Source organism: Elephas maximus, chromosome X, assembly GCF_024166365.1.
Source record: "Elephas maximus indicus isolate mEleMax1 chromosome X, mEleMax1 primary haplotype, whole genome shotgun sequence".
In the NCBI taxonomy this organism is placed as follows: domain Eukaryota; kingdom Metazoa; phylum Chordata; class Mammalia; order Proboscidea; family Elephantidae; genus Elephas; species Elephas maximus.
In genome coordinates this window covers 161,995,195-162,011,129 of record NC_064846.1, presented here as the reverse complement: position 1 = coordinate 162,011,129, position 15,935 = coordinate 161,995,195, and the positions used below count along the sequence as shown (strand labels likewise).

The window sequence follows — 15,935 nt, the reverse complement described above, 5'->3', positions numbered from 1 at the left end:
GGCTTTCTGTGGAAAACAACCTGAGAGTGGAATACCAAAGGTTGAAAACAAATCTCTGTCCAGTAGCTTCTCCTCCCAATTTCATTGGGGAAGTTTGAGGAGATGAAACATTGAGGAAACCAGTAGGGGCATCTCAACCTTTGGACTAGGTGGGGTGAGGAGGGCTTCATTGTCTTGGCTGGGGCAGCCATTGCTGCTAGTCACCTGACACCCATGGCTGAGCTTCCAGGGCGTGAGCTGATCCCCACCGTGGCCCCCCGCCAGCACGGCTGTGCCAGCCCGCTGGAGTCTTGTGCAGCAGCCTATGGAGAGCCTGCCAGGGTTTGGTGTACTTGCACACCCGCTCCCCAGTTGCAAGAAGCAGTTTTTACATCTCCGCCACTTGCCTGGCCTGCTGTGGCAAAGCAGCCCACTGGGGAGGCTTGGCATTGCTGCCTGGCACCACTGCCTGTTCCTTCCTGGCATTGGCCCATGCCAGCAGGAACAGGGACAGTGCCAAGCATGCCACCGTGGCTGTGCCAACAAGTTCCACGGCAGCCGGCAGGGCCCAAGGATGCTCGAACCTGCCTGGTTGTCATAACTAAAGCCAAAGACACTGGCCGGGGTTAGCCATGCCCTTACAACATCCTTTCTCCAAGGGGCTGGCACTTCCTGGATCAGCTTCACAGCCCTTTATTATTCATATTCCTGAATCCAGAGAATGTAGAGCTGCTACCAGAAATTGATACCTTGGGAGATGCCAGAGAAATCCCAGGGAACCTTTCTTGGTGGAAGTCCTGACAGAGAGAGAGGTTGAGACGTGTAGTAGTTTCCATCAGTTAGACCTGGGTTCAGGCTCAGGATCCATCCCTTCCTAGCTGAGTGACCTTAGGCAAATCACCTGATCATTCCAGGCCTCAGTTTCCTTATCTATGAAATGGGCATAATAATTGTATCTAACTTGTAGGGTTGTTACGAGGCATAGAGGAGATACCAAACAAACAAACAAACCCATTGCCTTTGAGTCCCTTCCAACAGAGTTTCTAACACATAGTGAGTATTCAATTCACGTGAGCTATTATTACTTACATTGTTATTAATAACATTCTCACCTGTAGAGAAGATGGCATAAACCAGTGCTTCTCCAGCTGTAGTGTGCGTGCGGATCACCGGGAGAGTTCGGTAACCCACAGTTTTCCCAGCCCTGCCCTAGGGATTCTGATTTCACAGATCGGCGCTTCTCACAAGCTCCCTGTGCTGCTGCTGCTGCTGGCCCACAGGCCACACTTTGTGAAACACTGCTATAAACCACAGGGCAGTGTCATCCTTCTCTACAACATATACTCTGCTGAGGCTGAGGGATGGAGGCAGTGCATTTCAGCGGAGCTCTCAGGCTGCAGCTCAGCCTAGAGCCACGTGATTTTGACCACCCCCCCGCAACTCTGATTCCATTCCACCGCAGAATTAACACTTCACATTGTCCTAAGCATTGATGAGACAGGGAGGCAGAAGCCAATGCCTAGGAAGCCTGACATAACTAAGAGATACTTAGGGCTTGAAGATTGATCCCACTACTGAGTTTGCACGCTACTTGGAAGGCAAAGAGGGGTCCAGATGCGGAGAAGTATGGGTTCCTCTTCCCCAGGGAGTCCGCTGAGGTGGGTGGACAGGAAGCGTGTGCAGTGTCGGCTTCTCTTGCACAGAGCTCATGCGGAGAAGAAAATAAGGTGCTTCCGAAATACTCCCTAGGCATGTCTGGATTTTTTTTTTCTGTTGTAGTTATGAGACATGAAAATCAAATACCATTGCTATCTAACTAAGGGTCTAGATTGCTCTTGGTGGCCTGTTAGTTGTCCCTCACATCTTCAGGATTGTGCTCCCTTCTTCGTGCTCCCCCTCCCTTTTCTACCAAGTGCTTGAATCATGGGCAGCCCTGGGTTTGGGTCTCCCTGAGGCTAAAATGCAATAGAGGGTCCAGCTTGGAGGGCACCCAGAAATCATGATTTCTTTCTACATTTGCCTTTGTTATTAGGTGCCCTTGAGTCTATTCTGACTCATAGTGACACCATGTGACAGAGTAGAACTGCCCCATAGGGTTTTCTAGGCGGTAATGTTCTCCCGCAGAGCAGAGCCGCTGGGTAGGTTCAATCCACCGACCTTTTGGTTAGCAGCCGATCGCTTAACCACTGTGCCACCAGGACTCCTTTTTCTTAGTTGTCTACAATTAGGAAATATTGCTTTATAATCAGAAAACCTAGATGCTATTTTCTTTCAGTCAAGATTGCTACTTCCGTTGTTGTTGTTTTTAGGTGCCATGGAGTTGATTCTGACTCCTAGCAACTCTAATTACCACAGAACGAAACACTGCCCAGTCCTCAGCCATCCTTACAGTCATTGCTACGCTTGAGCCCATTGTTGTATCTGCCGTGTCAATCCATCTCTTTGAGGGTCCTCCTCTTTTCCGCTGACCCTGTACTCTGCCAAGCGTGATGTCCTTCTCCAGGGACTCATCCCTCCTGACAACATGTCCAAAGTATGTAAGACGCAGTCTCGCCATCCTTGCTTCTAAGGAGCATTCTGGTTGTACTTCTTCCAGGATAGATGTGTTCGTTTTTTTGGCAGTCCATGGTATATTCAGTATTCTTCGCCAACACCACAATTCAAAGGCATCAATTCAAAGACGTCAGATGTGCTCATGAGGAATCTGTACATAGATCAAGAGGCAGTTGTTCGGACAGAACAAGGGGATACTGAGTGGTTTAAAGTGTTAATTCTGTAGATGCTGATATTGTTAGTTGCTGTGGAATTGGCTCAGACTCATGGCGACCTTATGTAGAACAGAAGAAAATGTTGCCTGGCCCTGCCATCTTCATGATTGTTGGTATGTTTGAGTCCATCATTGTGGCCATTGTGTCATTCCATCTCATTGAGAGTTTGCCTCATTTTTGTTGACCCTCTGCTTTAGCAAACATGATGTCCTTGTCTAACGACTGGTCTTTCCCGATGATGTGTCCAAAGGAAGTGCTCTATAATAATAGCTAATACTTCACAAGTGCTTTGTCTCATCCAGGCAGACATTGTCTAAGCGCTTTCATGTATGACATCATTTAGTCCTTGCCACAGATTGGATAAGATTAGAATTGTCCCCATTTTTCAGATGATGAAATGGAGGCACAAAGAGCTCAGGTCACTTGTTCAAGGTTGTAGAGCTAGGAAGTGGCAGAGAGAGGATTCAAATCTGACCTTTTTTGACTCAGGTTTTAACCACAATGCTCTGTTTGTCTATAATAAAAACTATGGAAAAAGCATAAGCCAGGCAAAAATTCTGAAAGGAGATACATCAAAATTTTGACAATGATTTGATGGGATGATGCAATGGTACAATTATGGCCTTTTTTTCTTTTTGTTCGGATTTTTTAATTTTTTCCCCAAGGACCATATATGACTTTTACAGTAAAAAAACAATGTATTTATTAATTGAAGAAAAGATCATTTAGCTCAGTCCCTTTCTTCCAAGTTCAAAATCTAAAGTCATCTTGGGTACATGGTCTTTTGTTTTTCTGTGACAAGTCCCAGGGACAGGAACTAGTCAAGCTGGTTGATGATACCATAGATTTACCCACGTTAGGCCAAAAAGCATGGCTGCTTCCATTATCTGGATTGTAGTACTCCTAGTAATCATGAGCTCTCCCCACTGGGCAAGGACCCACGGTCAGAAAGCTCGGCCCTTTCAGCTTTTACTCCAGTTGTTGAGATGAATTTGTGCTGATCATTCAAATTTCTGCTTGATCACCTTTGTGCCCCAAATCATGCCTCGGAGTGTTCGATGGATCTCAAACTTGTGCCCATGGCTGTCTTATTGGTCAAGGTAGGCTAATTGCTATAAAAACGCCCAACTCTCAATGGCTTAATACAATAGACATTTATTGTTCACTCATTTAACAGTTCCGTTCCAACATTTTCTATTTCAACTTTTGGCAGGTGGTCCTCCACCTGGTCATTCCTAGACTAGGCCCCTCCAGCTGTGGTTCTCCTCAGAGTCTTCTGTTGGATCCTCTAAAGCTGGCCTGTTCACAGGAAAGGATCACCTCTGGGAGATGTCTATGGGACAGGCCTGAAAGTGTACATTCTATTGGCTAGCACTCAGTCACATGGCCACACCTAACTGCAAGGGGCCTGGGAATGTAGTCTGGCTGTGTTGTGAGGAAGAAAAGGAAAGAGGTCCATAGCAGTCTCTGCACAGACACGTTCATTTGTTCAATAAATATTTTTAGAATGTCTACTATGTGTCAGGCCCATAGGTGTTGTCTGTGTCCTGTGTGTTGTAGGCATTTGGCAGTTATATCTTTTTTCTAGGTCAGAGCCATATTTGGAAGGTTCTAGTTTGAGATGAAGTAGGACTTATTGTGCCTGATTTCTCCTCTTGTTCTGGGGAGTTCACAAGGCCCTGTTGGCCCTAGAAACACTATGGTTCCTTTATCAGTCAGGATTCAGCTGGGAGAATAGAAATCATACCAGTTATTTTTACAGAGAGAATTTAACAGAGGGCATTCATTAAGCAGGTATTAGAAGACTGAAAAGGCAAAAAGCGGAACAGATGCTAACTGCAGAAAGCAGCGACCATCCCTAGGAGTGGGGGGACAAAGAGAAGAGTTTGGAGTTATCAAAACTTAGAAGTTTGGATGTAATACTCTGCAGAGTTGGAACCTAAAATCCTGAGAAGGAAGCTCTGCCCAGCTAGTGCCAGGGTCTCAGAGAACGTGCAATGAGGTTGGTTCTGGAGCTCCCTCCCCCTCCTCCCCAAAAAAGCTAGATTCTAGAACCAGCTGGCACTGCCAGAATAAAGGACTATTACTGAGGTAATGCTCATAGGAACAGGAAGCAAAGAGAAAGCCACAAGTTCCCTCTTTCTCCTTCCTTTCAATCTCCCTCTAGCACCCTCACATGACAGAGCAGAACGGGGAGCAGCTGGCAAAGCCAAAATATGGTTTGCTGAGTCCCAGCCCTGTCATCACAGAGCAGAGTATAGAAGATGGGTTTGGAGCTGAGAGACAATAACAATAGGGTCTTTGTTTCAAGCTCACCCAATTTATGTCTTGGTTACATGGCGTAACCACAGTGGAGTCCCGAAGGGTCACTCAGAGAGACCACTGAGTACAATCTATTCATCCATTCATTGGTTCACTGAACACACATAGTATTCAATGCCAGGCTATGCTTGGTATGGGGGATAGAGCTATGAACAAGGCAGTCTTGCCTGCAAGGAGCTCATACCACATACCACACACATGTACACACACATGCGCACGTACCATATGTGCACGTGCCCAAAGCATATGCATGCATAGGTACACATGCACACATACAGCACAGATGTGCACACACCACACATGCACATGCAACACGGACATGCACGCACACACATGGTGCAAATGAGGAGAGGGCCAGAGATGCACTAAAAGGCGTCTGGGCTTGACAACAGAGAGGGTTTTTGGTCTTAGCTGCTTTCTTTGGAGGACGTGTGGAAAGGAATTTAGCTCTTGCTGAAAAAAAAAAAAAAGAGACAAGGAGAAAGTGGCATTTAGCACAACCTTAGCCATCGATGGGTCAGCTGCCTGGATTCGCTCTCCCAGCAAGCAGCCTCCTAACTCAGGGAGCAAATCAAGTGGAGGTTGACCCTGACACACGAAACAAGAAAAGTACACATACTTGCACACACACCACACACATGCACACCCAGTCGACACACATTGGCCTCTTGAAGGCCTCTGCTTTCCTGGCTGGGGAGTCTGCTCCTTCCATGTGCACCCTGTCGGCCTTTGCTACAGAGCACTCAGGGGTAAACTTTCTCTATTGCATTGGAAAGGGGAGACAGATTTCTGTGATTCTGTCTGAGGGGAGAGAAAGGGCCCTCCTGCAGGTCTGACCTGCAAGTTTTCCATGTGCAGATCTTCATTCAGCAACAATTGAGCATCTACTGTGTGCCAGCTCCAAAGGCCCAGGCAGACCCTGTCTTCCCTGATGGATTCATGATTGATATAGGCTGTGCACTGCTGAGGCACACCCCACCCTTCTGATCCAGGGTCAGATCTGGCGGCAGTGGGGCTGTAACCAAGGTGCGTCTGTTAGCTCTTGCTGTAACTTGGTGACTTATAGCAACAAGCACTTGCTCTTTTTCATGAGCCTGTGGGTCGATTGGGCAGATCTGGTCTGGGCCGGCTCAGCTAGGGCTGTCAGGTCTAGCACAGCCTCACTGCCCTGGCTGGGCCCCCTCTCCACAGGACCTCTCACCCCCCAGGAGACCAGCCTGGGCTCCTTCACAGGCGGAGGGGCCAGCCCTGGAGCACAAGCACCACCGGCTGCTATGGTGTTGAGGATGTGGAGCTGGGTGAGAGGATGAGCCATGGGGCCATTGGGACAAGCCGGAAAACCTGAAGCAGGGCCGGATTTGATGATGAGACATTGTTCGTGTGCAGCTTGGGGTGCCGATGGGTCTCCCCCGAGTGCCAACTAACAGACTATGAGAAGTCAGGCCACATATATTGACCGAGCTCCTTCTTTTCCCCAGGTCTGCAGGTCCCCTGGGACAGAGGCTTGTGTGTGAGCTCTTACATGCAGATGATGGAAGAAGCACTGAGTGTGCTGACCTAGAGATTTGAGACTCGAATAAAAACCAGGGACACACACGTGTACGACATGCACACATACCACAAAGGCTCACACGCACGCTCATGCAGGCACACGTGCACACACCACAAATACTCACGCACATACCCATGCAGACACATGTGCAAAGGCTCACACAAACACCCATGCACGCACATGCACACACCCCACAAACGCTCACACAGACACCCATGCAGGCACACACGGACAATGGGCCCTCCCCCCCACCTTATGGGAGAGGTTGAATCAAGATCCCACTGCACTCTGCTCTACATGATGATTCCCGAAGTACATTTTTGTACATCAGACTTGTCCCATTTTTTTAAGACCAGGGCTGACACATGTCTGTTTAAATTAATTTTCCCATCTCATGGATGCATTTGGTAGAAACAAACTTTCATGCTAATAACAGAGAAGGGGAAGGAGGTGAGGCAGGACAAAGGAGGGGGGAGGCCTATTTAAAAAGGTTTGAAATGTGGAGGCCTCTCATTTTTGAAACTAGCCAGGCTACACATTAGCATCAGAAAAGCTACCCACTTCAGTGCCTGCTTTTCCATGGGGGCCTGCCATGGCCAGGGCCACTTGCATTGGTGGCTGTGAATAACAGGCTCTTTGGGGAAACGTGGAGGTGTGAGCGTGCCTGGGGGGCTGAGTTGTTCCTTTCAGTCCTCCCTTGGTCCTGAGAGCCATTGTTCCCAGCTCTTTAACTGGGCACTCCTTGTCAGCAAAAATATGCCATTAGCCCACGGGGGTGACAAAAGAAGACCATCTCTCGGCTGCCCCTCCCAATCCACTCAGGACTTTCCTCTTGTTTATGTTTAGAGTGTTTCAGCCGACAGGAGTGTCGGCTTCCATCCCCACACTCAATGGCATTACCTCGGCTTTTCACAGGGGCGAGTGTGAGAACGCACCGAGCTGGACGGAGCGGGCAGGGGGGCAGCTGCTGCCGGTGTTCCTTACAGAAAAGGACACCGTCTGTTCTCCAAGAGGAAGCTCGGGAGAATTTCCTTGTAGGTGGAAGGACATCTGATATTGGCACCAGGGAAAACAGCTGGGGGAGAAAAAAATTTGCAAAGCTTCTTAACCCCAGCAAAGGAACAAGTGTGTTTGAATCCGGCCACATCTTTGGTCTGGGGGAGAGGGCTTGAACAAGCTCCTTGGGTCAGCAAGTGCTGTCTCTTAGAGACCACGAAGGATGTGGAAGGCAAAGCAAATTCATCATTAGTAATGGAGAGCTCAAGCTCAAATACAGGGTATTTGGGTTACTAACCATGTTGTTTAGGTGCCGTGAAGTTGATTTCAACTCATAGTGACCTGATATGACAGAGTAAAACTGCCCCATAGGGTTTTCTAGGCTGTGATCTTTACAGGAACAGATCGCCAGGTCTTTTCTCCTGCAGAGCCACTGGGTGGGTTCGAACCGACAACCTTTTGGTGAGCAACCGAATGCTTAACCACTGTGCCACTAGGGCACCTCTGCTGACCATAGGCCTATGATCTTTTTAAGAGGGTGGGAATAAATGTAAGGAAACAGGTAGGGTGGTGATTTCTTGATATCCCAAGCACCCAAGATACTTAACTATTTTCTTTAGCTGTCTCACCATCTCCTGCGTGTGCACACACATACACGCAGAGCCGGCTTTGGGAGGCAGAAAAGATTCAACTCAAAGGAAGGTCCGAGCTTGTTGCTGACCACGCACTTAACCCTTCCTTTTTAGACATTTTAAACCTTCCTTTGAGTTGGCTTTACCTCTTAGGGTCGTGTACTGGAGAGAGGAATGTTTCACCGTCAAGATTCTGAGGAAAAAAGGCCGGCAGAGTCCTGAGTTAGCCTCTGGAGGCACCTGGGTGTGGCAGCAGTGAGCAGTCAAAGGTGGGATGTGGCAGAAGGCACCTGACATTTGCCTTCACATAGTGAGTCGGAACTGATTTGATGGCATCTAACAACAACAACAACAAGCCTGGGTATAAGGTCTCTGGGTGGCGCAAATAGTTCATGCTTGGCTACTAACTGAAAGGTTGAGGTTCAAATCCACACACTGGCACCACGGAAGAAAGGCCTGGCAATCTGCTTCTGTAAATATTACAGCCAAGAAAACCCTACGAAGTGCAGTTCTACTCTGAAACACGTGGATAGGGTTGCCATGAGTGAGAATTGACTTGAATCAGATTTGGGTTTTTTGGCTTAGCTAGTCATTGGACACCCACCTCTGCGGCTAGCCCACCGGCCCTGGGCTGAGCCTCGACAGCCCATCCTGCAGTTGGTGGGATGCCCACAGAGCTCCTTCTTGGCCCTCCAGCCCAACACCCAGCAGATCCAGAGTTCAGCAGGGAAAGGTCCACCTGATCCACCATCATCTGTCACCTGGATTACTGCAGCAGCCTCCTAACTGGTCTCGATGCTTCTGCCTTTGCCCACCTCTAGTCCATTCTCCACTTAACTGCTAACAGAATCTTTTTAGAATAGGTCAGATCATGTCCCTCCTTTGCTCCAACCACCCAAAGGTTGTCTGTCTCACTCAGCGTAAAAGTCCGCACGGCAGCCCACAAGGCCCTGTGTGACCTGGCCCCAGCACCTCTCTGACTACACCTTACCAGTCTGCGCCACCATCTCTCTGCCCAGCCACTGGCCACTTTGCTGCCCTCTGAGCACACCAAGCACATCCGCCTCAGGGCTTCTTCCGCTTTTGCTGTTCCCTCTGTCTGGAGTACTATTTCCCCAGGTATCCATCCATATGGTTCCCTCCCTCCCGTCCTTAAAAATCACCTTCTCAGTGAGGACTTTCCCTATTTAAAATTACAACCCCCTAGTCTTTCTGAAACCCTCTTCCTCATTTAATTTTTTTCCACGGTGTTTTTCACCACCTAAAAAAAAAAATTTTTTTAACATATTATATGGAACAAAGGCCTGGAAATCGACTTCCCGAAAATCAGCCAGTGAAAACCCTATGGATGACAACTGTCCAGTCCACTATCAATCATGGGGATGGTACAAGACCAGGCAGTGTTCTGTTCCATTGTACATGACGTCGCCATGAGTTGGGGGCCAACTCAAGGGAGCTGACAACAACAAACATACTGTATATTTTGTATACATATTTGGTTTATTAAAAGGAGCCCTGATGGTACAACAGTTAAACCCTCAGCCGCTAATTGAAAGGTTGGTAGTTTGAACCCACCAGCCACTCTGTAGGAGAAAAGACCTGACACTGCTACTGTACAGATTACGGCCTAGGAAACCCAACGGGGGAAGTTCTACTCTGTCGATTTCTGTTTGTCTTCTTTTATAGAACAGTGCTTGGTACACAGTAGGTACTCAATAAATATTACAGAAAGAGTGAGTGGACTCAGAGCAGAGAAGGCTTTGCTGGATATGTTCCACACTGTAATGATCACTCAAAACCCAGTCCCTTCAAGTGAGCTGCCCAAGCCAAGCTCTCTCTGTGCCTTGAAGATGGAGCAGGCTTGATGGCTCAGGTCTGGGTGATTGTCTTCCTCCCCGCCATCTTGCTCTTTACTGTTGCCCATTACCCATTGTTGTCGAGTCGATTCCAAATCATAGCAACCCTATAGGTCAGGGTAGAACTGCCCCGTACGGTTTCCAAGGAACGGCTGGTGGATTCGAACTGCCAAACTTTTGGTTAGCAGCCAAGCTCTGCTGCCCTGTCCCTTCTTCCTCATGTGGACACACTGCTTGGAACAAAGAGGATGGTCTGTCCCTATGGCACCTCTTACAACTCCTTGGACTTGTGATGAGGCCATTTCCACAGGACACTGCCGGAGTTTAAAGCTTCACAGTGCTGGGGGGCGGGGGCTCCACTGGGGAGACGGTCATTCCCATCAATGTTAGTGTGTGTGCAGGCGAGCAAATGGATCAGGGTGGCCGGCAGTGTGCCTCCCTGATATGCAGACAGCCATCTCTTCCTGTCCCCCCCTCCCCAGATGTTCCCGGCAGCAGCCTGGGCCTGACGTGCTGCAGCTGTGGGAGGAGGCGACCCTTATCATGGCTGCAGTTGTGTAACACAGGCTGCTCCAAATAGTTGCCAGTGAACGCAGAATCTCAGGCCCTAGCCCAAACCTACTGGATCAGAATCTGCATTTTAGCATGATCCCCAGGTGATTCGTGTGCACATTAGTGTTTGAAAAATGCCGTTTCTAGAACAGAGACCTGGAACATAGAGCTCCCTCCCTGACTTCCACCAAAGTGCGTGCAGCTTTCAGCTCTAGGGTGGCCAACTTGTTCCATTTGCCCAGAACTGCCCAGGCTTTAGCCCTGAAAGGCCCTCGTTCCGAGAAACTCCCTAGGCCCAGGCAAACCACCCTCCGAGCCTTTGTCTGTGGGATCTTACCCATCCTCTGCCTACAGGAAGGCAGAGTCTAGAACTAGAAGGCAGTGAGCCTGGAGGGCCTCCTTTGAGAGGAAGAGAGATAGAAGGCTTTTCCTTTGTGGTATGGGATTGACAAAGCCTGAGCCAGGACTCATTAGAATGTGAACATGGCAGGCCCTGCCCTCCTAGGGGGAGGAGTGCAGAGCTGGCAAGGAGGGGGTTAAGAACCCTGTGGGCTTTTTATCCAGGTGGTTCTGGGGTATCATTACTGGACTTAATAATACATTAACAGCCAGCATGAATGGGCTTGGGCTTAAGAACCTGGTAACACAGCAGATTAACTCTTTCCTCACTCCTTTCTTCTAGTCCTTCTTGTTGCTTTCTTCCTTCTGCCAAGAAAATAGAAGAGAAATGCCCAAATCCCACACAGGAAGCATTTGTCATGAGTAACATTGGTGACTCAGAGTTATTTTTTAGCCCTGCCAGCCAAGAGCAACAGGAATGGACTGGAGTGATCTGATTTATTAGTGGAAAAAAAAAACAACATTTTCCTGACCTTGAACTTCATCCTAGTCCTCCGCCTTCTGCTTCCCAGCCTCCTTCTTGATGCCCTAGGCAGCCCATGTGGCTACCCAGAAGCCCCTGTTTGGGGGTGGGGGAGGAGAGGGATGACAGATTTCTCAGACCTCACACTCCATTAACAAATATTTGCCGAGGGCCTACTGGAGCCGGAAAGACAGGACACGGCCTGGCTACCGAACCATGGGTGTCTGGAAGCCACTTAGCAGGTAACAGGGTTTAACCTACTAGAACTTTTACTACATGCTGCCTGTAAAAACCAGTTGGCAGGCAAGTCGACCCCAACTCATGGTGACCTTATGTGTGTCAGAGTCAAACTGTGCTCCATAGGATTTTCAATGGCTGGTTTTTCAGATCACCAGGACTGTCTTCCTAGGTGCCTCTGGGTAGACTCAAAGCACCAACTTTTCGGTTAGTAGCTGAGCCCATTCACCATTTGTACCACCCAGGGACTCCTGCTACTTGTAGGAGGGGAGACAGAAATTCAGGAGTAGCTAAGGCAACTTCCTTAAGAACTTGAATTTGGCTCTACACTTTGTCCATTCTGGTTGTGAGCCCAGTGACTCATGGAAGCTTTGTGGAGCTCTCCCACACAGCTAAGGAGAAAGCGTGCCTTCCCCAGGCACTAAGTCAGCTCGCTGCAGCCCAGTGCGCCCTGTCTGCTCCTGCTTCTCCACTTTGTGATCCTGTGAGAGATGTTTTGGCTTCAGGGGAATGGTAGACCCAGGAGCCTTGCTGCAGAATTTGCAGGCTGCTTCAGACCTTTCTGTGGTCTGTAAGGACAGCTGAGGGGCACTCAGTCTAGCTCCCCACTCCAAACCTCTGCTGTTGATTGGGTGTCTCCAGCGCCTTTCCTCAGAGTACTGGACGGAGAGCTCGTAAACGTTCTATACTTTCACATGCCAGGCCAGAGCAGGAGAGGGACGACAAGGGGCTGGAAGACAATATGTAAGCCCTATCTGTCAACAACAGGCAAACCAGAGCAGTGCCTGCCCGGCCTTACCCCGGGCCTGGGAAAGCTCTCCTGGCAACTCCTTTAACAGCTGGAGGTCTGGGACTTTAAAACAAAAGTACGTTGTGTAGAACAAGGCACTCCGGCGGGGTCGCCCCAACAGGGCCCTTCTAAAAGGAGCCATTGCTCACTGACCTGGATGCAGGAGATGCGGGGCTGTCTCCTCCGAAACAAATGATTCCTGATTGTATTTGTCTCCAACAGTTTGAAGCCTGACTGCAAGAAGGATTCTGGGTTCGATTCCCTGCTGAGAACTTGCATTTCTAACAAGTTCTCAGGTGATGCTAATACTGCTGGTTAGGGACCAATTCTGAGAACCACTAGTAGAGCGTTGCCATTTCAACCATTTTTACTTGGACCATTCAATTACATTAATTACATTCACCAGGTTGTGCGACCGTCTTCACTATCCATTTCCAATTTTTTTTCATCACCCCTAACAGAAACTCGGAAGCTCTGGTGGCACAATGGTTAAGCATTCGGCTGCTAACTGAAAGGTCAGTGGTTCAAACCCACCCGGCAGCTCCCTGGGAGAAGGAGCTGGCGATCTGCTCCTGTAAAGATTACAGCCTTGAAAACCCTATGGAGCAGCTCTACTCTGTCACACGGGGTCGCTAGGAGTTGGAATCAATTCAAAGGCACTCAGCAACAACAACAACCACAAAAACTCAGTGCCCCTTGAACAGAAACTCTCCATTTCTCCCTCTCACCTCTCCCTAACCAGTAACCAATTGCCATCAAACTAATTCTGACTTATGGCAACCTCATGTGTGCAGAGTAGGGCTGCACCCCCTTAGGGTTTTCATGGCTGTGACCTGTTGAAAGTAGATTGCCAGGCCTTTCTTCTGAGGTGCCCCTGGGTGAGTTCAACTTTTTGGTTAGCAGCCGACCATGTTAACTGTTTGCACCACCCAGGGGACTCCCACCCATCCCTGATAACGACTAATAAACTTTGGTCTCTATGCATTTGCCTCTTCTAGATATTTTCCACCTTTTCTTTCAACCCCCCTAATTTTCTAGTCCTGGATTTCTACCCCCCCACTCCTCAGAGCTCCTGGCCAATGTTTACGGGAAGAGTTAAGATACCATCTTGGAGCGCGAAGCGGGATCTTCGGTGCTAAGGGATTACACTGGCTGCTCTCCAAACTCCCTCTCCCACCCGCCCCCAAAGGGAGAGGGTCCAAGGGGCCTTGGGGGTCCATGAGCTCCTGCTGGCGCTGCAGTAGCGGGCAGCCTGCATCTGGAGTTACACCCTTCAAAGGCCTCTAGAGGAGCAGGAACAAGCCGGAGGAGAAAATTACATTTGAAATAATTTATTTTCACATGCAGGGGAGAAATCACATTTGGTCTAGATTCATGTAAAGAAAACAGAGATTAGATTTTTAAAAACGTGTTGCTGGCAAAAGAGAAGAACAGACGGCTTTGGATAAGATGCACATTCTGTTGAACCTGGCCTTCGGGCCCAGACTGCATTTAAAAGGCTTTCGAGTTAGACTATGGAGGAGAATCAAGCCTGCATTTTAGTTTCAATCTATTTTTTTCTTTGGACGCATTTCCTAGGTTGGGGCTGGGAGTGACAGAGACATGTGGAACGCAGGAAAGGTGATCGCCATAACTGAGCGCTTTCTCAGGCTGATCTGCAGCAGGCTGATTTAGAAGTCTCATCTGAAGTGAGAGAGGATTTGCTCTTGGGATTTCCAGCCAAAGCCTAGAGATCCAGAGGCCTGGGGATGGCAATGAGGGGAGGAGGCTGGGTGAAGGTGGCATGGGCCATGCAAATAGCCACACCTCAAAAGTCCCTCTGTAGACCTTCAGTGGAGGAAAGGGTCAATATCAGGTTTCAAGCCCATCACAAAGACGATTAAAGTAACAACCACAACCACAGCTAATGTGTATTGGGTGCTGACCACGTGCCTGGCAGTATGTACATCTTCAAATGCGTCCTCAGTTAGCTCTATAAAGTAGGTACTAGCCTTCGCTCCAAGGAGCCCTGGTGGCACAGCAAGTCAGTGCTCGGCTGCTAAATAAAAGGTCGGTGGTTCGAGCCCACCTAGTAGCTCCACGTGAGAAAGAACTGGAGATCTGCTCCTGTAAAGATTACGGCCTAGAAAACCACATGGGGGAGTTCCACATGGGGTTGCTATAAGTTGAAAATTGACTCGATAGCACCTAACAACAATAGTATTTGCTCCATTTCATTGAGGAAGAAGCTAGAGGCTGAGAGAAGTTAAGTAATTTTCCCAAAGTCACACAGCTAAGAAGTGGCAGAGTTGGACTCTATCTCTAGTTCTCCTCGACCCAAATGCTCAGGCCAGGAATAAGTTTAGATAATTATTAGCATCAGTGGCATTACCATTGTAAATAAAAGGCCATATGTGTATTTATGAAACTGTATTAGGTTGGATCATACGAAAGACCGGTTTTTGTGGTAAGAAATGGCTGAATATTAGTAATTCCATATGATTCAACCAAATATATATAACCAAATATGTATATAAAGTCATTAGCAGGAGAAAGGAGAAATAAACTCTGTGTCATCAAATGGTGGAATACTGTACAGGACTGAACATGAATGGGTTGAAGCTACATGGATATATCTCAAAAACATGCTGTTGAGCAAAATACCTAGTTGCAGAAGGCTACATGAAATATGACACAATTAATATACAGATAAATATAAACAAAATAAAATTATATATTGTTTCAGAATACGTATATTTGTGTGTGTTATCAGGAGGGATCAGTCCATGGAGAATGACATCGTGCTCGGTAGAGGGTCAGCGAAAAAGAGGAAAACCCTCAACGAGATTGACTGACACAGTAGCTGCAACAGTGGGCTTAAGCATAACAACAATTGCGAGTGTGGCGCAGGACTGGGCAGTGTTTTGTTCTATAGTATGCAGGGCCGCTGTGAGTCGGAACTGACTCAATGGCACCTAGCAACAAACAACAACAACATATATGTGTGTGTAGTGAAAGCATAAAGATTTGGATGCGAATGACAAACACCAAATTTGGAAAGTGGTGGTATCTAGGGAGCAGGGAAGGGAATGTGATTATTGGGAATACAGGAAGGGCTTTAAGTAAGTGTATTTGTCATTTTCTCTCCCTTAAGCTGCATAGACAAGTGCTCACCATTTTATTCTTGATATACTTTTTTTATATTAGTTATCTATTGCTGCATAACAAATCACCCCAAAACTTAGCAGCTTAAAACAACAACATGTGTGATCTCATAGTCTCTGTGGGTCAGGAATCTGGGTATGGCTCAATTGGGTCCTCTAGCTCAGGATGTCTCATAGGCTGCATCAAGGTGTCCACCAGGGCTGCAGGCATCCCAAGGCCTGACTGAGGGAGGATTTGCTTCTAAG

The 15,935-nt window shown here is 48.2% G+C and overlaps 1 protein-coding gene across 1 annotated transcript in view; it reads left to right on the top strand.

Moving 5' to 3' along the window:
* Positions 1 to 15,935, top strand: part of NHS (NHS actin remodeling regulator) — a 376,533-nt gene that overhangs the window by 183,668 nt on the left and 176,930 nt on the right. The gene's annotated exons all lie outside the window — the stretch shown is intronic.